We start from the raw sequence: 15433 nt of genomic DNA, 5'->3' as shown, positions 1-15433 counted from the left end.
TCTCAAGTATATCAGGGAGAAAAGGCAAGAAATCTTCAATGTGGTTGGGGAATTAGCTCAAATGGTAGAGCTTGCTTAGCATGCAAGAGGTAGCGGGATCGATGCCCGCATTCTCCAGGGAGGCTTTTACTCGTTTCCTCACATCTAGCTCAAGTCAGACGCTCAGAAAGGAGGCGCTAGCGTGCATTTAAGAGACCACAGCAAGGGTCTCAGAGATGAGCAGCTGTAAAAAGCAGAAGTTTGCCCTCTCTGAGGATCGAACTCAGGACCTTCAGATTATGAGACTGACGCGCTACCTACTGCGCTAAGAAGGCACTACCGTAGTCCTCCCCAGGTATCCCTGAAGGCAACAAATGGGGAGGCAGTGGGACACGGCGTCAAAGGCACAGATGCAAGCAAGCGAGCCGGGTAGGAGTCGAACCTACAATCTTCTGATCCGTAGTCAGACGCGTTATCCATTGCGCCACCGGCCCAGGCTTTGTGCGCTGTCCGTAGAGTAGCGCAGAGGGTGTCTGTGCAATGGCCTGTGGCCATTGTATCAGGGTAGGCGGTGGATGGCGCTGTCAGAGCAACATACGAGCCTTTGTTTGGAGTTGTTGAATTTGCACTCTCAGCTTTCCTTCGATAGCTCAGCTGGTAGAGCGGAGGACTGTAGTGGTTACCTTAGCTATCCTTAGGTCGCTGGTTCAATTCCGGCTCGAAGGAGGTCAGGTGTGCTTTTGTGCTCTAAACCATCTCTGCTCAGGTTCTGTGAAGCTCCCTGGAAAAGTTACGGCCCTTAACCTAACCACACTCTGTTCCCTTACTACTTGTTCTGGGGCCCCAAAGCCAATTTCCCCGTCTAAGGCCCCATCCCCCACCACATATCAAATGTATTTTGCCATGGGGTTCTTTCTCCCTCTAACACCCCCCCCCCCCGGAAACCAGGACATCTCAAGTATATCAGGGAGAAAAGGCAAGAAATCTTCAATGTGGTTGGGGAATTAGCTCAAATGGTAGAGCTTGCTTAGCATGCAAGAGGTAGCGGGATCGATGCCCGCATTCTCCAGGGAGGCTTTTACTCGTTTCCTCACATCTAGCTCAAGTCAGACGCTCAGAAAGGAGGCGCTAGCGTGCATTTAAGAGACCACAGCAAGGGTCTCAGAGATGAGCAGCTCTAAAGCAGAAGTTTGCCCTCTCTGAGGATCGAACTCAGGACCTTCAGATTATGAGACTGACGCTACCTACTGCGCTAAGAAGGCACTACCGTAGTCCTCCCCAGGTATCCCTGAAGGCAACAAATGGGGAGGCAGTGGGACACGGCGTCAAAGGCACAGATGCTGCGAGCCGGGTAGGAGTCGAACCTACAATCTTCTGATCCGTAGTCAGACGCGTTATCCATTGCGCCACCGGCCCAGGCTTTGTGCGCTGTCCGTAGAGTAGCGCAGAGGGTGTCTGTGCAATGGCCTGTGGCCATTGTATCAGGGTAGGCGGTGGATGGCGCTGTCAGAGCAACATACGAGCCTTTGTTTGGAGTTGTTGAATTTGCACTCTCAGCTTTCCTTCGATAGCTCAGCTGGTAGAGCGGAGGACTGTAGTGGTTACCTTAGCTATCCTTAGGTCGCTGGTTCAATTCCGGCTCGAAGGAGGTCAGGCGTGCTTTTGTGCTCTAAACCATCTCTGCTCAGGTTCTGTGAAGCTCCCTGGAAAAGTTACGGCCCTTAACCTAACCACACTCTGTTCCCTTACTACTTGTTCTGGGGCCCCCAAAGCCAATTTCCCCCGCTAAGGCCCCATCCCCCCCCCCACCACATATCAAATGTATTTTGCCATGGGGTTCTTTCTCCCTCTAACACCCCCGAAACCAGGACATCTCAAGTATATCAGGGAGAAAAGGCAAGAAATCTTCAATGTGGTTGGGGAATTAGCTCAAATGGTAGAGTGCTTGCTTAGCATGCAAGAGGTAGCGGGATCGATGCCCGCATTCTCCAGGGAGGCTTTTACTCGTTTCCTCACATCTAGCTCAAGTCAGACGCTCAGAAAGGAGGCGCTAGCGTGCATTTAAGAGACCACAGCAAGGGTCTCAGAGATGAGCAGCTCTAAAAAGCAGAAGTTTGCCCTCTCTGAGGATCGAACTCAGGACCTTCAGATTATGAGACTGACGCTACCTACTGCGCTAAGAAGGCACTACCGTAGTCCTCCCCAGGTATCCCTGAAGGCAACAAATGGGGAGGCAGTGGGACACGAAGCGTCAAAGGCACAGATGCGCAAGCGAGCCGGGTAGGAGTCGAACCTACAATCTTCTGATCCGTAGTCAGACGCGTTATCCATTGCGCCACCGGCCCAGGCTTTGTGCGCTGTCCGTAGAGTAGCGCAGAGGGTGTCTGTGCAATGGCCTGTGGCCATTGTATCAGGGTAGGCGGTGGATGGCGCTGTCAGAGCAACATACGAGCCTTTGTTTGGAGTTGTTGAATTTGCACTCTCAGCTTTCCTTCGATAGCTCAGCTGGTAGAGCGGAGGACTGTAGTGGTTACCTTAGCTATCCTTAGGTCGCTGGTTCAATTCCGGCTCGAAGGAGGTCAGGCGTGCTTTTGTGCTCTAAACCATCTCTGCTCAGGTTCTGTGAAGCTCCCTGGAAAAGTTACGCCCTTAACCTAACCACACTCTGTTCCCTTACTACTTGTTCTGGGGCCTCCAAAGCCAATTTCCCCCGCTAAGGCCCCATCCCCCACCACATATCAAATGTATTTTGCCATGGGGTTCTTTCTCCCTCTAACACCCCCCCCTCCGGAAACCAGGACATCTCAAGTATATCAGGGAGAAAAGGCAAGAAATCTTCAATGTGGTTGGGGAATTAGCTCAAATGGTAGAGCGCTTGCTTAGCATGCAAGAGGTAGCGGGATCGATGCCCGCATTCTCCAGGGAGGCTTTTACTCGTTTCCTCACATCTAGCTCAAGTCAGACGCTCAGAAAGGAGGCGCTAGCGTGCATTTAAGAGACCACAGCAAGGGTCTCAGAGATGAGCAGCTCTAAAAAGCAGAAGTTTGCCCTCTCTGAGGATCGAACTCAGGACCTTCAGATTATGAGACTGACGCGCTACCTACTGCGCTAAGAAGGCACTACCGTAGTCCTCCCCCAGGTATCCCTGAAGGCAACAAATGGGGAGGCAGTGGGACACGAAGCGTCAAAAGGCACAGATGCGCAAGCGAGCCGGGTAGGAGTCGAACCTACAATCTTCTGATCCGTAGTCAGACGCGTTATCCATTGCGCCACCGGCCCAGGCTTTGTGCGCTGTCCGTAGAGTAGCGCAGAGGGTGTCTGTGCAATGGCCTGTGGCCATTGTATCAGGGTAGGCGGTGGATGGCTGTCAGAGCAACATACGAGCCTTTGTTTGGAGTTGTTGAATTTGCACTCTCAGCTTTCCTTCGATAGCTCAGCTGGTAGAGCGGAGGACTGTAGTGGTTACCTTAGCTATCCTTAGGTCGCTGGTTCAATTCCGGCTCGAAGGAGGTCAGGTGTGCTTTTGTGCTCTAAACCATCTCTGCTCAGGTTCTGTGAAGCTCCCTGGAAAAGTTACGGCCCTTAACCTAACCACACTCTGTTCCCTTACTACTTGTTCTGGGGCCCCCAAAGCCAATTTCCCCGCTAAGGCCCCATCCCCCACCACATATCAAATGTATTTTGCCATGGGGTTCTTTCTCCCTCTAACACCCCCGAAACCAGGACATCTCAAGTATATCAGGGAGAAAAGGCAAGAAATCTTCAATGTGGTTGGGGAATTAGCTCAAATGGTAGAGCGCTTGCTTAGCATGCAAGAGGTAGCGGGATCGATGCCCGCATTCTCCAGGGAGGCTTTTACTCGTTTCCTCACATCTAGCTCAAGTCAGACGCTCAGAAAGGAGGCGCTAGCGTGCATTTAAGAGACCACAGCAAGGGTCTCAGAGATGAGCAGCTCTAAAAAGCAGAAGTTTGCCCTCTCTGAGGATCGAACTCAGGACCTTCAGATTATGAGACTGACGCGCTACCTACTGCGCTAAGAAGGCACTACCGTAGTCCTCCCCCAGGTATCCCTGAAGGCAACAAATGGGGAGGCAGTGGGACACGAAGCGTCAAAGGCACAGATGCAAGCGAGCCGGGTAGGAGTCGAACCTACAATCTTCTGATCCGTAGTCAGACGCGTTATCCATTGCGCCACCGGCCCAGGCTTTGTGCGCTGTCCGTAGAGTAGCGCAGAGGGTGTCTGTGCAATGGCCTGTGGCCATTGTATCAGGGTAGGCGGTGGATGGCGCTGTCAGAGCAACATACGAGCCTTTGTTTGGAGTTGTTGAATTTGCACTCTCAGCTTTCCTTCGATAGCTCAGCTGGTAGAGCGGAGGACTGTAGTGGTTACCTTAGCTATCCTTAGGTCGCTGGTTCAATTCCGGCTCGAAGGAGGTCAGGCGTGCTTTTGTGCTCTAAACCATCTCTGCTCAGGTTCTGTGAAGCTCCCTGGAAAAGTTACGCCCTTAACCTAACCACACTCTGTTCCCTTACTACTTGTTCTGGGGCCCCAAAGCCAATTTCCCCGCTAAGGCCCCATCCCCCACCACATATCAAATGTATTTTGCCATGGGGTTCTTTCTCCCTCTAACACCCCCCCCTCCGGAAACCAGGACATCTCAAGTATATCAGGGAGAAAAGGCAAGAAATCTTCAATGTGGTTGGGGAATTAGCTCAAATGGTAGAGCTTGCTTAGCATGCAAGAGGTAGCGGGATCGATGCCCGCATTCTCCAGGGAGGCTTTTACTCGTTTCCTCACATCTAGCTCAAGTCAGACGCTCAGAAAGGAGGCGCTAGCGTGCATTTAAGAGACCACAGCAAGGGTCTCAGAGATGAGCAGCTCTAAAAAGCAGAAGTTTGCCCTCTCTGAGGATCGAACTCAGGACCTTCAGATTATGAGACTGACGCTACCTACTGCGCTAAGAAGGCACTACCGTAGTCCTCCCCAGGTATCCCTGAAGGCAACAAATGGGGAGGCAGTGGGACACGGCGTCAAAGGCACAGATGCAAGCGAGCCGGGTAGGAGTCGAACCTACAATCTTCTGATCCGTAGTCAGACGCGTTATCCATTGCGCCACCGCCCAGGCTTTGTCGCTGTCCGTAGAGTAGCGCAGAGGGTGTCTGTGCAATGGCCTGTGGCCATTGTATCAGGGTAGGCGGTGGATGGCTGTCAGAGCAACATACGAGCCTTTGTTTGGAGTTGTTGAATTTGCACTCTCAGCTTTCCTTCGATAGCTCAGCTGGTAGAGCGGAGGACTGTAGTGGTTACCTTAGCTATCCTTAGGTCGCTGGTTCAATTCCGGCTCGAAGGAGGTCAGGTGTGCTTTTGTGCTCTAAACCATCTCTGCTCAGGTTCTGTGAAGCTCCCTGGAAAAGTTACGGCCCTTAACCTAACCACACTCTGTTCCCTTACTACTTGTTCTGGGGCCCCAAAGCCAATTTCCCCGCTAAGGCCCCATCCCCCACCACATATCAAATGTATTTTGCCATGGGGTTCTTTCTCCCTCTAACACCCCCCGGAAACCAGGACATCTCAAGTATATCAGGGAGAAAAGGCAAGAAATCTTCAATGTGGTTGGGGAATTAGCTCAAATGGTAGAGCTTGCTTAGCATGCAAGAGGTAGCGGGATCGATGCCCGCATTCTCCAGGGAGGCTTTTACTCGTTTCCTCACATCTAGCTCAAGTCAGACGCTCAGAAAGGAGGCGCTAGCGTGCATTTAAGAGACCACAGCAAGGGTCTCAGAGATGAGCAGCTCTAAAAAGCAGAAGTTTGCCCTCTCTGAGGATCGAACTCAGGACCTTCAGATTATGAGACTGACGCTACCTACTGCGCTAAGAAGGCACTACCGTAGTCCTCCCCAGGTATCCCTGAAGGCAACAAATGGGGAGGCAGTGGGACACGGCGTCAAAGGCACAGATGCAAGCGAGCCGGGTAGGAGTCGAACCTACAATCTTCTGATCCGTAGTCAGACGCGTTATCCATTGCGCCACCGCCCAGGCTTTGTCGCTGTCCGTAGAGTAGCGCAGAGGGTGTCTGTGCAATGGCCTGTGGCCATTGTATCAGGGTAGGCGGTGGATGGCGCTGTCAGAGCAACATACGAGCCTTTGTTTGGAGTTGTTGAATTTGCACTCTCAGCTTTCCTTCGATAGCTCAGCTGGTAGAGCGGAGGACTGTAGTGGTTACCTTAGCTATCCTTAGGTCGCTGGTTCAATTCCGGCTCGAAGGAGGTCAGGCGTGCTTTTGTGCTCTAAACCATCTCTGCTCAGGTTCTGTGAAGCTCCCTGGAAAAGTTACGGCCCTTAACCTAACCACACTCTGTTCCCTTACTACTTGTTCTGGGGCCCCAAAGCCAATTTCCCCCGCTAAGGCCCCATCCCCCACCACATATCAAATGTATTTTGCCATGGGGTTCTTTCTCCCTCTAACACCCCCCCCCCCCGGAAACCAGGACATCTCAAGTATATCAGGGAGAAAAGGCAAGAAATCTTCAATGTGGTTGGGGAATTAGCTCAAATGGTAGAGCTTGCTTAGCATGCAAGAGGTAGCGGGATCGATGCCCGCATTCTCCAGGGAGGCTTTTACTCGTTTCCTCACATCTAGCTCAAGTCAGACGCTCAGAAAGGAGGCGCTAGCGTGCATTTAAGAGACCACAGCAAGGGTCTCAGAGATGAGCAGCTCTAAAAAGCAGAAGTTTGCCCTCTCTGAGGATCGAACTCAGGACCTTCAGATTATGAGACTGACGCTACCTACTGCGCTAAGAAGGCACTACCGTAGTCCTCCCCAGGTATCCCTGAAGGCAACAAATGGGGAGGCAGTGGGACACGGCGTCAAAGGCACAGATGCGCAGCGAGCCGGGTAGGAGTCGAACCTACAATCTTCTGATCCGTAGTCAGACGCGTTATCCATTGCGCCACCGGCCCAGGCTTTGTGCGCTGTCCGTAGAGTAGCGCAGAGGGTGTCTGTGCAATGGCCTGTGGCCATTGTATCAGGGTAGGCGGTGGATGGCGCTGTCAGAGCAACATACGAGCCTTTGTTTGGAGTTGTTGAATTTGCACTCTCAGCTTTCCTTCGATAGCTCAGCTGGTAGAGCGGAGGACTGTAGTGGTTACCTTAGCTATCCTTAGGTCGCTGGTTCAATTCCGGCTCGAAGGAGGTCAGGTGTGCTTTTGTGCTCTAAACCATCTCTGCTCAGGTTCTGTGAAGCTCCCTGGAAAAGTTACGGCCCTTAACCTAACCACACTCTGTTCCCTTACTACTTGTTCTGGGGCCCCAAAGCCAATTTCCCGCTAAGGCCCCCTCCCCCACCACATATCAAATGTATTTTGCCATGGGGTTCTTTCTCCCTCTAACACCCCCCCCCCGGAAACCAGGACATCTCAAGTATATCAGGGAGAAAAGGCAAGAAGTCTTCAATGTGGTTGGGGAATTAGCTCAAATGGTAGAGCTTGCTTAGCATGCAAGAGGTAGCGGGATCGATGCCCGCATTCTCCAGGGAGGCTTTTACTCGTTTCCTCACATCTAGCTCAAGTCAGACGCTCAGAAAGGAGGCGCTAGCGTGCATTTAAGAGACCACAGCAAGGGTCTCAGAGATGAGCAGCTCTAAAAAGCAGAAGTTTGCCCTCTCTGAGGATCGAACTCAGGACCTTCAGATTATGAGACTGACGCGCTACCTACTGCGCTAAGAAGGCACTACCGTAGTCCTCCCCCAGGTATCCCTGAAGGCAACAAATGGGGAGGCAGTGGGACACGAAGCGTCAAAAGGCACAGATGCAAGCGAGCCGGGTAGGAGTCGAACCTACAATCTTCTGATCCGTAGTCAGACGCGTTATCCATTGCGCCACCGGCCCAGGCTTTGTGCGCTGTCCGTAGAGTAGCGCAGAGGGTGTCTGTGCAATGGCCTGTGGCCATTGTATCAGGGTAGGCGGTGGATGGCGCTGTCAGAGCAACATACGAGCCTTTGTTTGGAGTTGTTGAATTTGCACTCTCAGCTTTCCTTCGATAGCTCAGCTGGTAGAGCGGAGGACTGTAGTGGTTACCTTAGCTATCCTTAGGTCGCTGGTTCAATTCCGGCTCGAAGGAGGTCAGGCGTGCTTTTGTGCTCTAAACCATCTCTGCTCAGGTTCTGTGAAGCTCCCTGGAAAAGTTACGGCCCTTAACCTAACCACACTCTGTTCCCTTACTACTTGTTCTGGGGCCCGCAAAGCCAATTTCCCCGCTAAGGCCCCATCCCCCACCACATATCAAATGTATTTTGCCATGGGGTTCTTTCTTCCCTCTAACACCCCCGAAGAACCAGGACATCTCAAGTATATCAGGGAGAAAAGGCAAGAAATCTTCAATGTGGTTGGGGAATTAGCTCAAATGGTAGAGCGCTTGCTTAGCATGCAAGAGGTAGCGGGATCGATGCCCGCATTCTCCAGGGAGGCTTTTACTCGTTTCCTCACATCTAGCTCAAGTCAGACGCTCAGAAAGGAGGCGCTAGCGTGCATTTAAGAGACCACAGCAAGGGTCTCAGAGATGAGCAGCTCTAAAAAGCAGAAGTTTGCCCTCTCTGAGGATCGAACTCAGGACCTTCAGATTATGAGACTGACGCGCTACCTACTGCGCTAAGAAGGCACTACCGTAGTCCTCCCCTAGGTATCCCTGAAGGCAACAAATGGGGAGGCAGTGGGACACGAAGCGTCAAAGGCACAGATGCAAGCGAGCCGGGTAGGAGTCGAACCTACAATCTTCTGATCCGTAGTCAGACGCGTTATCCATTGCGCCACCGGCCCAGGCTTTGTGCGCTGTCCGTAGAGTAGCGCAGAGGGTGTCTGTGCAATGGCCTGTGGCCATTGTATCAGGGTAGGCGGTGGATGGCGCTGTCAGAGCAACATACGAGCCTTTGTTTGGAGTTGTTGAATTTGCACTCTCAGCTTTCCTTCGATAGCTCAGCTGGTAGAGCGGAGGACTGTAGTGGTTACCTTAGCTATCCTTAGGTCGCTGGTTCAATTCCGGCTCGAAGGAGGTCAGGTGTGCTTTTGTGCTCTAAACCATCTCTGCTCAGGTTCTGTGAAGCTCCCTGGAAAAGTTACGGCCCTTAACCTAACCACACTCTGTTCCCTTACTACTTGTTCTGGGGCCCCAAAGCCAATTTCCCGCTAAGGCCCCATCCCCCACCACATATCAAATGTATTTTGCCATGGGGTTCTTTCTCCCTCTAACACCCCCCCCCCCGGAAACCAGGACATCTCAAGTATATCAGGGAGAAAAGGCAAGAAATCTTCAATGTGGTTGGGGAATTAGCTCAAATGGTAGAGCGCTTGCTTAGCATGCAAGAGGTAGCGGGATCGATGCCCGCATTCTCCAGGGAGGCTTTTACTCGTTTCCTCACATCTAGCTCAAGTCAGACGCTCAGAAAGGAGGCGCTAGCGTGCATTTAAGAGACCACAGCAAGGGTCTCAGAGATGAGCAGCTGTAAAAAGCAGAAGTTTGCCCTCTCTGAGGATCGAACTCAGGACCTTCAGATTATGAGACTGACGCTACCTACTGCGCTAAGAAGGCACTACCGTAGTCCTCCCCAGGTATCCCTGAAGGCAACAAATGGGGAGGCAGTGGGACACGGCGTCAAAGGCACAGATGCAAGCGAGCCGGGTAGGAGTCGAACCTACAATCTTCTGATCCGTAGTCAGACGCGTTATCCATTGCGCCACCGGCCCAGGCTTTGTGCGCTGTCCGTAGAGTAGCGCAGAGGGTGTCTGTGCAATGGCCTGTGGCCATTGTATCAGGGTAGGCGGTGGATGGCGCTGTCAGAGCAACATACGAGCCTTTGTTTGGAGTTGTTGAATTTGCACTCTCAGCTTTCCTTCGATAGCTCAGCTGGTAGAGCGGAGGACTGTAGTGGTTACCTTAGCTATCCTTAGGTCGCTGGTTCAATTCCTCTCGAAGGAGGTCAGGCGTGCTTTTGTGCTCTAAACCATCTCTGCTCAGGTTCTGTGAAGCTCCCTGGAAAAGTTACGGCCCTTAACCTAACCACACTCTGTTCCCTTACTACTTGTTCTGGGGCCCCAAAGCCAATTTCCCCGCTAAGGCCCCATCCCCCACCACATATCAAATGTATTTTGCCATGGGGTTCTTTCTCCCTCTAACACCCCCCCCTCCGGAAACCAGGACATCTCAAGTATATCAGGGAGAAAAGGCAAGAAATCTTCAATGTGGTTGGGGAATTAGCTCAAATGGTAGAGCTTGCTTAGCATGCAAGAGGTAGCGGGATCGATGCCCGCATTCTCCAGGGAGGCTTTTACTCGTTTCCTCACATCTAGCTCAAGTCAGACGCTCAGAAAGGAGGCGCTAGCGTGCATTTAAGAGACCACAGCAAGGGTCTCAGAGATGAGCAGCTCTAAAAAGCAGAAGTTTGCCCTCTCTGAGGATCGAACTCAGGACCTTCAGATTATGAGACTGACGCTACCTACTGCGCTAAGAAGGCACTACCGTAGTCCTCCCCTAGGTATCCCTGAAGGCAACAAATGGGGAGGCAGTGGGACACGGCGCGTCAAGGCACAGATGCTAAGCGAGCCGGGTAGGAGTCGAACCTACAATCTTCTGATCCGTAGTCAGACGCGTTATCCATTGCGCCACCGGCCCAGGCTTTGTGCGCTGTCCGTAGAGTAGCGCAGAGGGTGTCTGTGCAATGGCCTGTGGCCATTGTATCAGGGTAGGCGGTGGATGGCTGTCAGAGCAACATACGAGCCTTTGTTTGGAGTTGTTGAATTTGCACTCTCAGCTTTCCTTCGATAGCTCAGCTGGTAGAGCGGAGGACTGTAGTGGTTACCTTAGCTATCCTTAGGTCGCTGGTTCAATTCCGGCTCGAAGGAGGTCAGGCGTGCTTTTGTGCTCTAAACCATCTCTGCTCAGGTTCTGTGAAGCTCCCTGGAAAAGTTACGCCCTTAACCTAACCACACTCTGTTCCCTTACTACTTGTTCTGGGGCCCCAAAGCCAATTTCCCCCGCTAAGGCCCCATCCCCCACCACATATCAAATGTATTTTGCCATGGGGTTCTTTCTCCCTCTAACACCCCCCCCCCGGAAACCAGGACATCTCAAGTATATCAGGGAGAAAAGGCAAGAAATCTTCAATGTGGTTGGGGAATTAGCTCAAATGGTAGAGCTTGCTTAGCATGCAAGAGGTAGCGGGATCGATGCCCGCATTCTCCAGGGAGGCTTTTACTCGTTTCCTCACATCTAGCTCAAGTCAGACGCTCAGAAAGGAGGCGCTAGCGTGCATTTAAGAGACCACAGCAAGGGTCTCAGAGATGAGCAGCTCTAAAAAGCAGAAGTTTGCCCTCTCTGAGGATCGAACTCAGGACCTTCAGATTATGAGACTGACGCTACCTACTGCGCTAAGAAGGCACTACCGTAGTCCTCCCCAGGTATCCCTGAAGGCAACAAATGGGGAGGCAGTGGGACACGGCGTCAAAGGCACAGATGCGCAAGCGAGCCGGGTAGGAGTCGAACCTACAATCTTCTGATCCGTAGTCAGACGCGTTATCCATTGCGCCACCGGCCCAGGCTTTGTGCGCTGTCCGTAGAGTAGCGCAGAGGGTGTCTGTGCAATGGCCTGTGGCCATTGTATCAGGGTAGGCGGTGGATGGCGCTGTCAGAGCAACATACGAGCCTTTGTTTGGAGTTGTTGAATTTGCACTCTCAGCTTTCCTTCGATAGCTCAGCTGGTAGAGCGGAGGACTGTAGTGGTTACCTTAGCTATCCTTAGGTCGCTGGTTCAATTCCGGCTCGAAGGAGGTCAGGCGTGCTTTTGTGCTCTAAACCATCTCTGCTCAGGTTCTGTGAAGCTCCCTGGAAAAGTTACGGCCCTTAACCTAACCACACTCTGTTCCCTTACTACTTGTTCTGGGGCCCCCAAAGCCAATTTCCCCCGCTAAGGCCCCATCCCCCCCCCACCACATATCAAATGTATTTTGCCATGGGGTTCTTTCTCCCTCTAACACCCCCGAAACCAGGACATCTCAAGTATATCAGGGAGAAAAGGCAAGAAATCTTCAATGTGGTTGGGGAATTAGCTCAAATGGTAGCGCTTGCTTAGCATGCAAGAGGTAGCGGGATCGATGCCCGCATTCTCCAGGGAGGCTTTTACTCGTTTCCTCACATCTAGCTCAAGTCAGACGCTCAGAAAGGAGGCGCTAGCGTGCATTTAAGAGACCACAGCAAGGGTCTCAGAGATGAGCAGCTCTAAAAAGCAGAAGTTTGCCCTCTCTGAGGATCGAACTCAGGACCTTCAGATTATGAGACTGACGCTACCTACTGCGCTAAGAAGGCACTACCGTAGTCCTCCCCAGGTATCCCTGAAGGCAACAAATGGGGAGGCAGTGGGACACGAAGCGTCAAAGGCACAGGTGCAAGCGAGCCGGGTAGGAGTCGAACCTACAATCTTCTGATCCGTAGTCAGACGCGTTATCCATTGCGCCACCGGCCCAGGCTTTGTGCGCTGTCCGTAGAGTAGCGCAGAGGGTGTCTGTGCAATGGCCTGTGGCCATTGTATCAGGGTAGGCGGTGGATGGCTGTCAGAGCAACATACGAGCCTTTGTTTGGAGTTGTTGAATTTGCACTCTCAGCTTTCCTTCGATAGCTCAGCTGGTAGAGCGGAGGACTGTAGTGGTTACCTTAGCTATCCTTAGGTCGCTGGTTCAATTCCGGCTCGAAGGAGGTCAGGCGTGCTTTTGTGCTCTAAACCATCTCTGCTCAGGTTCTGTGAAGCTCCCTGGAAAAGTTACGGCCCTTAACCTAACCACACTCTGTTCCCTTACTACTTGTTCTGGGGCCCCAAAGCCAATTTCCCCGCTAAGGCCCCATCCCCCACCACATATCAAATGTATTTTGCCATGGGGTTCTTTCTCCCTCTAACACCCCCCCCTCCGGAAACCAGGACATCTCAAGTATATCAGGGAGAAAAGGCAAGAAATCTTCAATGTGGTTGGGGAATTAGCTCAAATGGTAGAGCGCTTGCTTAGCATGCAAGAGGTAGCGGGATCGATGCCCGCATTCTCCAGGGAGGCTTTTACTCGTTTCCTCACATCTAGCTCAAGTCAGACGCTCAGAAAGGAGGCGCTAGCGTGCATTTAAGAGACCACAGCAAGGGTCTCAGAGATGAGCAGCTCTAAAAAGCAGAAGTTTGCCCTCTCTGAGGATCGAACTCAGGACCTTCAGATTATGAGACTGACGCGCTACCTACTGCGCTAAGAAGGCACTACCGTAGTCCTCCCCCAGGTATCCCTGAAGGCAACAAATGGGGAGGCAGTGGGACACGAAGCGTCAAAAGGCACAGATGCGCAAGCGAGCCGGGTAGGAGTCGAACCTACAATCTTCTGATCCGTAGTCAGACGCGTTATCCATTGCGCCACCGCCCAGGCTTTGCGTTGTCCGTAGAGTAGCGCAGAGGGTGTCTGTGCAATGGCCTGTGGCCATTGTATCAGGGTAGGCGGTGGATGGCTGTCAGAGCAACATACGAGCCTTTGTTTGGAGTTGTTGAATTTGCACTCTCAGCTTTCCTTCGATAGCTCAGCTGGTAGAGCGGAGGACTGTAGTGGTTACCTTAGCTATCCTTAGGTCGCTGGTTCAATTCTGGCTCGAAGGAGGTCAGGCGTGCTTTTGTGCTCTAAACCATCTCTGCTCAGGTTCTGTGAAGCTCCCTGGAAAAGTTACGGCCCTTAACCTAACCACACTCTGTTCCCTTACTACTTGTTCTGGGGCCCCCAAAGCCAATTTCCCCCGCTAAGGCCCCATCCCCCACCACATATCAAATGTATTTTGCCATGGGGTTCTTTCTCCCTCTAACACCCCCGAAACCAGGACATCTCAAGTATATCAGGGAGAAAAGGCAAGAAATCTTCAATGTGGTTGGGGAATTAGCTCAAATGGTAGAGCTTGCTTAGCATGCAAGAGGTAGCGGGATCGATGCCCGCATTCTCCAGGGAGGCTTTTACTCGTTTCCTCACATCTAGCTCAAGTCAGACGCTCAGAAAGGAGGCGCTAGCGTGCATTTAAGAGACCACAGCAAGGGTCTCAGAGATGAGCAGCTCTAAAAAGCAGAAGTTTGCCCTCTCTGAGGATCGAACTCAGGACCTTCAGATTATGAGACTGACGCTACCTACTGCGCTAAGAAGGCACTACCGTAGTCCTCCCCAGGTATCCCTGAAGGCAACAAATGGGGAGGCAGTGGGACACGGCGTCAAAGGCACAGATGCGCAAGCGAGCCGGGTAGGAGTCGAACCTACAATCTTCTGATCCGTAGTCAGACGCGTTATCCATTGCGCCACCGGCCCAGGCTTTGTGCGCTGTCCGTAGAGTAGCGACGAGGGTGTCTGTGCAATGGCCTGTGGCCATTGTATCAGGGTAGGCGGTGGATGGCTGTCAGAGCAACATACGAGCCTTTGTTTGGAGTTGTTGAATTTGCACTCTCAGCTTTCCTTCGATAGCTCAGCTGGTAGAGCGGAGGACTGTAGTGGTTACCTTAGCTATCCTTAGGTCGCTGGTTCAATTCCGGCTCGAAGGAGGTCAGGCGTGCTTTTGTGCTCTAAACCATCTCTGCTCAGGTTCTGTGAAGCTCCCTGGAAAAGTTACGGCCCTTAACCTAACCACACTCTGTTCCCTTACTACTTGTTCTGGGGCCCCCAAAGCCAATTTCCCCCGCTAAGGCCCCATCCCCCACCACATATCAAATGTATTTTGCCATGGGGTTCTTTCTCCCTCTAACACCCCCCCCTCCGGAAACCAGGACATCTCAAGTATATCAGGGAGAAAAGGCAAGAAATCTTCAATGTGGTTGGGGAATTAGCTCAAATGGTAGAGCTTGCTTAGCATGCAAGAGGTAGCGGGATCGATGCCCGCATTCTCCAGGGAGGCTTTTACTCGTTTCCTCACATCTAGCTCAAGTCAGACGCTCAGAAAGGAGGCGCTAGCGTGCATTTAAGAGACCACAGCAAGGGTCTCAGAGATGAGCAGCTCTAAAAAGCAGAAGTTTGCCCTCTCTGAGGATCGAACTCAGGACCTTCAGATTATGAGACTGACGCTACCTACTGCGCTAAGAAGGCACTACCGTAGTCCTCCCCAGGTATCCCTGAAGGCAACAAATGGGGAGGCAGTGGGACACGGCGTCAAAGGCACAGATGCAAGCGAGCCGGGTAGGAGTCGAACCTACAATCTTCTGATCCGTAGTCAGACGCGGTATCCATTGCGCCCCCGCCCAGGCTTTGTGCGCTGTCCGTAGAGTAGCGCAGAGGGTGTCTGTGCAATGGCCTGTGGCCATTGTATCAGGGTAGGCGGTGGATGGCGCTGTCAGAGCAACATACGAGCCTTTGTTTGGAGTTGTTGAATTTGCACTCTCAGCTTTCCTTCGATAGCTCAGCTGGTAGAGCGGAGGG

General features: G+C 52.3%; 51 non-coding genes across 51 annotated transcripts; 21 read left to right on the top strand and 30 right to left on the bottom strand.

Annotated features, from left to right (window-relative positions):
• Nucleotides 1-241: 241 nt before the first annotated feature.
• trnam-cau lies at nucleotides 242-314 on the bottom strand. The gene has a single exon. It is a non-coding gene; the product is annotated as a tRNA-Met (tRNA).
• An 86-nt stretch (nucleotides 315-400) lies between these two features.
• Nucleotides 401-473, bottom strand: trnar-acg. Its single transcript has one exon. It is a non-coding gene; the product is annotated as a tRNA-Arg (tRNA).
• A 145-nt stretch (nucleotides 474-618) lies between these two features.
• On the top strand, nucleotides 619-705 carry trnay-gua. The gene is given in 2 exon segments: nucleotides 619-655; nucleotides 670-705. It is a non-coding gene; the product is annotated as a tRNA-Tyr (tRNA).
• A 465-nt stretch (nucleotides 706-1170) lies between these two features.
• Nucleotides 1171-1241, bottom strand: trnam-cau. The gene has a single exon. It is a non-coding gene; the product is annotated as a tRNA-Met (tRNA).
• An 81-nt stretch (nucleotides 1242-1322) lies between these two features.
• trnar-acg lies at nucleotides 1323-1395 on the bottom strand. Its single transcript has one exon. It is a non-coding gene; the product is annotated as a tRNA-Arg (tRNA).
• A 145-nt stretch (nucleotides 1396-1540) lies between these two features.
• trnay-gua lies at nucleotides 1541-1627 on the top strand. The gene is given in 2 exon segments: nucleotides 1541-1577; nucleotides 1592-1627. It is a non-coding gene; the product is annotated as a tRNA-Tyr (tRNA).
• A 270-nt stretch (nucleotides 1628-1897) lies between these two features.
• Nucleotides 1898-1970, top strand: trnaa-agc. Its single transcript has one exon. It is a non-coding gene; the product is annotated as a tRNA-Ala (tRNA).
• Nucleotides 1971-2094: 124 nt separating this feature from the next.
• On the bottom strand, nucleotides 2095-2165 carry trnam-cau. The gene has a single exon. It is a non-coding gene; the product is annotated as a tRNA-Met (tRNA).
• Nucleotides 2166-2251: 86 nt separating this feature from the next.
• On the bottom strand, nucleotides 2252-2324 carry trnar-acg. Its single transcript has one exon. It is a non-coding gene; the product is annotated as a tRNA-Arg (tRNA).
• A 145-nt stretch (nucleotides 2325-2469) lies between these two features.
• On the top strand, nucleotides 2470-2556 carry trnay-gua. Its single transcript is given in 2 exon segments — nucleotides 2470-2506; nucleotides 2521-2556. It is a non-coding gene; the product is annotated as a tRNA-Tyr (tRNA).
• A 271-nt stretch (nucleotides 2557-2827) lies between these two features.
• trnaa-agc lies at nucleotides 2828-2900 on the top strand. The gene has a single exon. It is a non-coding gene; the product is annotated as a tRNA-Ala (tRNA).
• A 124-nt stretch (nucleotides 2901-3024) lies between these two features.
• trnam-cau lies at nucleotides 3025-3097 on the bottom strand. The gene has a single exon. It is a non-coding gene; the product is annotated as a tRNA-Met (tRNA).
• An 88-nt stretch (nucleotides 3098-3185) lies between these two features.
• On the bottom strand, nucleotides 3186-3258 carry trnar-acg. Its single transcript has one exon. It is a non-coding gene; the product is annotated as a tRNA-Arg (tRNA).
• Nucleotides 3259-3401: 143 nt separating this feature from the next.
• trnay-gua lies at nucleotides 3402-3488 on the top strand. The gene is given in 2 exon segments: nucleotides 3402-3438; nucleotides 3453-3488. It is a non-coding gene; the product is annotated as a tRNA-Tyr (tRNA).
• A 264-nt stretch (nucleotides 3489-3752) lies between these two features.
• Nucleotides 3753-3825, top strand: trnaa-agc. The gene has a single exon. It is a non-coding gene; the product is annotated as a tRNA-Ala (tRNA).
• Nucleotides 3826-3949: 124 nt separating this feature from the next.
• trnam-cau lies at nucleotides 3950-4022 on the bottom strand. Its single transcript has one exon. It is a non-coding gene; the product is annotated as a tRNA-Met (tRNA).
• An 85-nt stretch (nucleotides 4023-4107) lies between these two features.
• On the bottom strand, nucleotides 4108-4180 carry trnar-acg. Its single transcript has one exon. It is a non-coding gene; the product is annotated as a tRNA-Arg (tRNA).
• Nucleotides 4181-4325: 145 nt separating this feature from the next.
• trnay-gua lies at nucleotides 4326-4412 on the top strand. The gene is given in 2 exon segments: nucleotides 4326-4362; nucleotides 4377-4412. It is a non-coding gene; the product is annotated as a tRNA-Tyr (tRNA).
• A 464-nt stretch (nucleotides 4413-4876) lies between these two features.
• Nucleotides 4877-4947, bottom strand: trnam-cau. The gene has a single exon. It is a non-coding gene; the product is annotated as a tRNA-Met (tRNA).
• A 296-nt stretch (nucleotides 4948-5243) lies between these two features.
• On the top strand, nucleotides 5244-5330 carry trnay-gua. The gene is given in 2 exon segments: nucleotides 5244-5280; nucleotides 5295-5330. It is a non-coding gene; the product is annotated as a tRNA-Tyr (tRNA).
• A 460-nt stretch (nucleotides 5331-5790) lies between these two features.
• On the bottom strand, nucleotides 5791-5861 carry trnam-cau. Its single transcript has one exon. It is a non-coding gene; the product is annotated as a tRNA-Met (tRNA).
• A 298-nt stretch (nucleotides 5862-6159) lies between these two features.
• On the top strand, nucleotides 6160-6246 carry trnay-gua. The gene is given in 2 exon segments: nucleotides 6160-6196; nucleotides 6211-6246. It is a non-coding gene; the product is annotated as a tRNA-Tyr (tRNA).
• Nucleotides 6247-6713: 467 nt separating this feature from the next.
• Nucleotides 6714-6784, bottom strand: trnam-cau. The gene has a single exon. It is a non-coding gene; the product is annotated as a tRNA-Met (tRNA).
• An 83-nt stretch (nucleotides 6785-6867) lies between these two features.
• On the bottom strand, nucleotides 6868-6940 carry trnar-acg. The gene has a single exon. It is a non-coding gene; the product is annotated as a tRNA-Arg (tRNA).
• A 145-nt stretch (nucleotides 6941-7085) lies between these two features.
• Nucleotides 7086-7172, top strand: trnay-gua. The gene is given in 2 exon segments: nucleotides 7086-7122; nucleotides 7137-7172. It is a non-coding gene; the product is annotated as a tRNA-Tyr (tRNA).
• Nucleotides 7173-7635: 463 nt separating this feature from the next.
• trnam-cau lies at nucleotides 7636-7708 on the bottom strand. The gene has a single exon. It is a non-coding gene; the product is annotated as a tRNA-Met (tRNA).
• Nucleotides 7709-7794: 86 nt separating this feature from the next.
• On the bottom strand, nucleotides 7795-7867 carry trnar-acg. Its single transcript has one exon. It is a non-coding gene; the product is annotated as a tRNA-Arg (tRNA).
• Nucleotides 7868-8012: 145 nt separating this feature from the next.
• Nucleotides 8013-8099, top strand: trnay-gua. The gene is given in 2 exon segments: nucleotides 8013-8049; nucleotides 8064-8099. It is a non-coding gene; the product is annotated as a tRNA-Tyr (tRNA).
• Nucleotides 8100-8366: 267 nt separating this feature from the next.
• Nucleotides 8367-8439, top strand: trnaa-agc. Its single transcript has one exon. It is a non-coding gene; the product is annotated as a tRNA-Ala (tRNA).
• Nucleotides 8440-8563: 124 nt separating this feature from the next.
• On the bottom strand, nucleotides 8564-8636 carry trnam-cau. Its single transcript has one exon. It is a non-coding gene; the product is annotated as a tRNA-Met (tRNA).
• An 85-nt stretch (nucleotides 8637-8721) lies between these two features.
• Nucleotides 8722-8794, bottom strand: trnar-acg. The gene has a single exon. It is a non-coding gene; the product is annotated as a tRNA-Arg (tRNA).
• A 145-nt stretch (nucleotides 8795-8939) lies between these two features.
• Nucleotides 8940-9026, top strand: trnay-gua. Its single transcript is given in 2 exon segments — nucleotides 8940-8976; nucleotides 8991-9026. It is a non-coding gene; the product is annotated as a tRNA-Tyr (tRNA).
• Nucleotides 9027-9295: 269 nt separating this feature from the next.
• On the top strand, nucleotides 9296-9368 carry trnaa-agc. Its single transcript has one exon. It is a non-coding gene; the product is annotated as a tRNA-Ala (tRNA).
• Nucleotides 9369-9492: 124 nt separating this feature from the next.
• On the bottom strand, nucleotides 9493-9563 carry trnam-cau. The gene has a single exon. It is a non-coding gene; the product is annotated as a tRNA-Met (tRNA).
• An 82-nt stretch (nucleotides 9564-9645) lies between these two features.
• Nucleotides 9646-9718, bottom strand: trnar-acg. The gene has a single exon. It is a non-coding gene; the product is annotated as a tRNA-Arg (tRNA).
• A 696-nt stretch (nucleotides 9719-10414) lies between these two features.
• On the bottom strand, nucleotides 10415-10485 carry trnam-cau. The gene has a single exon. It is a non-coding gene; the product is annotated as a tRNA-Met (tRNA).
• Nucleotides 10486-10570: 85 nt separating this feature from the next.
• Nucleotides 10571-10643, bottom strand: trnar-acg. Its single transcript has one exon. It is a non-coding gene; the product is annotated as a tRNA-Arg (tRNA).
• A 143-nt stretch (nucleotides 10644-10786) lies between these two features.
• trnay-gua lies at nucleotides 10787-10873 on the top strand. Its single transcript is given in 2 exon segments — nucleotides 10787-10823; nucleotides 10838-10873. It is a non-coding gene; the product is annotated as a tRNA-Tyr (tRNA).
• Nucleotides 10874-11337: 464 nt separating this feature from the next.
• On the bottom strand, nucleotides 11338-11408 carry trnam-cau. Its single transcript has one exon. It is a non-coding gene; the product is annotated as a tRNA-Met (tRNA).
• An 84-nt stretch (nucleotides 11409-11492) lies between these two features.
• Nucleotides 11493-11565, bottom strand: trnar-acg. Its single transcript has one exon. It is a non-coding gene; the product is annotated as a tRNA-Arg (tRNA).
• A 145-nt stretch (nucleotides 11566-11710) lies between these two features.
• On the top strand, nucleotides 11711-11797 carry trnay-gua. Its single transcript is given in 2 exon segments — nucleotides 11711-11747; nucleotides 11762-11797. It is a non-coding gene; the product is annotated as a tRNA-Tyr (tRNA).
• Nucleotides 11798-12261: 464 nt separating this feature from the next.
• On the bottom strand, nucleotides 12262-12332 carry trnam-cau. Its single transcript has one exon. It is a non-coding gene; the product is annotated as a tRNA-Met (tRNA).
• Nucleotides 12333-12416: 84 nt separating this feature from the next.
• On the bottom strand, nucleotides 12417-12489 carry trnar-acg. Its single transcript has one exon. It is a non-coding gene; the product is annotated as a tRNA-Arg (tRNA).
• A 143-nt stretch (nucleotides 12490-12632) lies between these two features.
• Nucleotides 12633-12719, top strand: trnay-gua. Its single transcript is given in 2 exon segments — nucleotides 12633-12669; nucleotides 12684-12719. It is a non-coding gene; the product is annotated as a tRNA-Tyr (tRNA).
• A 270-nt stretch (nucleotides 12720-12989) lies between these two features.
• On the top strand, nucleotides 12990-13062 carry trnaa-agc. The gene has a single exon. It is a non-coding gene; the product is annotated as a tRNA-Ala (tRNA).
• Nucleotides 13063-13186: 124 nt separating this feature from the next.
• Nucleotides 13187-13259, bottom strand: trnam-cau. The gene has a single exon. It is a non-coding gene; the product is annotated as a tRNA-Met (tRNA).
• Nucleotides 13260-13560: 301 nt separating this feature from the next.
• Nucleotides 13561-13647, top strand: trnay-gua. Its single transcript is given in 2 exon segments — nucleotides 13561-13597; nucleotides 13612-13647. It is a non-coding gene; the product is annotated as a tRNA-Tyr (tRNA).
• Nucleotides 13648-14107: 460 nt separating this feature from the next.
• trnam-cau lies at nucleotides 14108-14178 on the bottom strand. The gene has a single exon. It is a non-coding gene; the product is annotated as a tRNA-Met (tRNA).
• An 84-nt stretch (nucleotides 14179-14262) lies between these two features.
• Nucleotides 14263-14335, bottom strand: trnar-acg. Its single transcript has one exon. It is a non-coding gene; the product is annotated as a tRNA-Arg (tRNA).
• Nucleotides 14336-14478: 143 nt separating this feature from the next.
• trnay-gua lies at nucleotides 14479-14565 on the top strand. Its single transcript is given in 2 exon segments — nucleotides 14479-14515; nucleotides 14530-14565. It is a non-coding gene; the product is annotated as a tRNA-Tyr (tRNA).
• Nucleotides 14566-15032: 467 nt separating this feature from the next.
• Nucleotides 15033-15103, bottom strand: trnam-cau. Its single transcript has one exon. It is a non-coding gene; the product is annotated as a tRNA-Met (tRNA).
• Between the last annotated feature and the right edge of the window lie 330 nt (nucleotides 15104-15433).

The sequence above is a fragment of the Polypterus senegalus genome, unplaced genomic scaffold, assembly GCF_016835505.1.
Source record: "Polypterus senegalus isolate Bchr_013 unplaced genomic scaffold, ASM1683550v1 scaffold_4828, whole genome shotgun sequence".
Taxonomy (NCBI): Eukaryota; Metazoa; Chordata; class Cladistia; order Polypteriformes; family Polypteridae; genus Polypterus; species Polypterus senegalus.
Note: the sequence above shows the minus strand (reverse complement) of the source record. Positions and strands in the feature narration are given on the sequence as shown.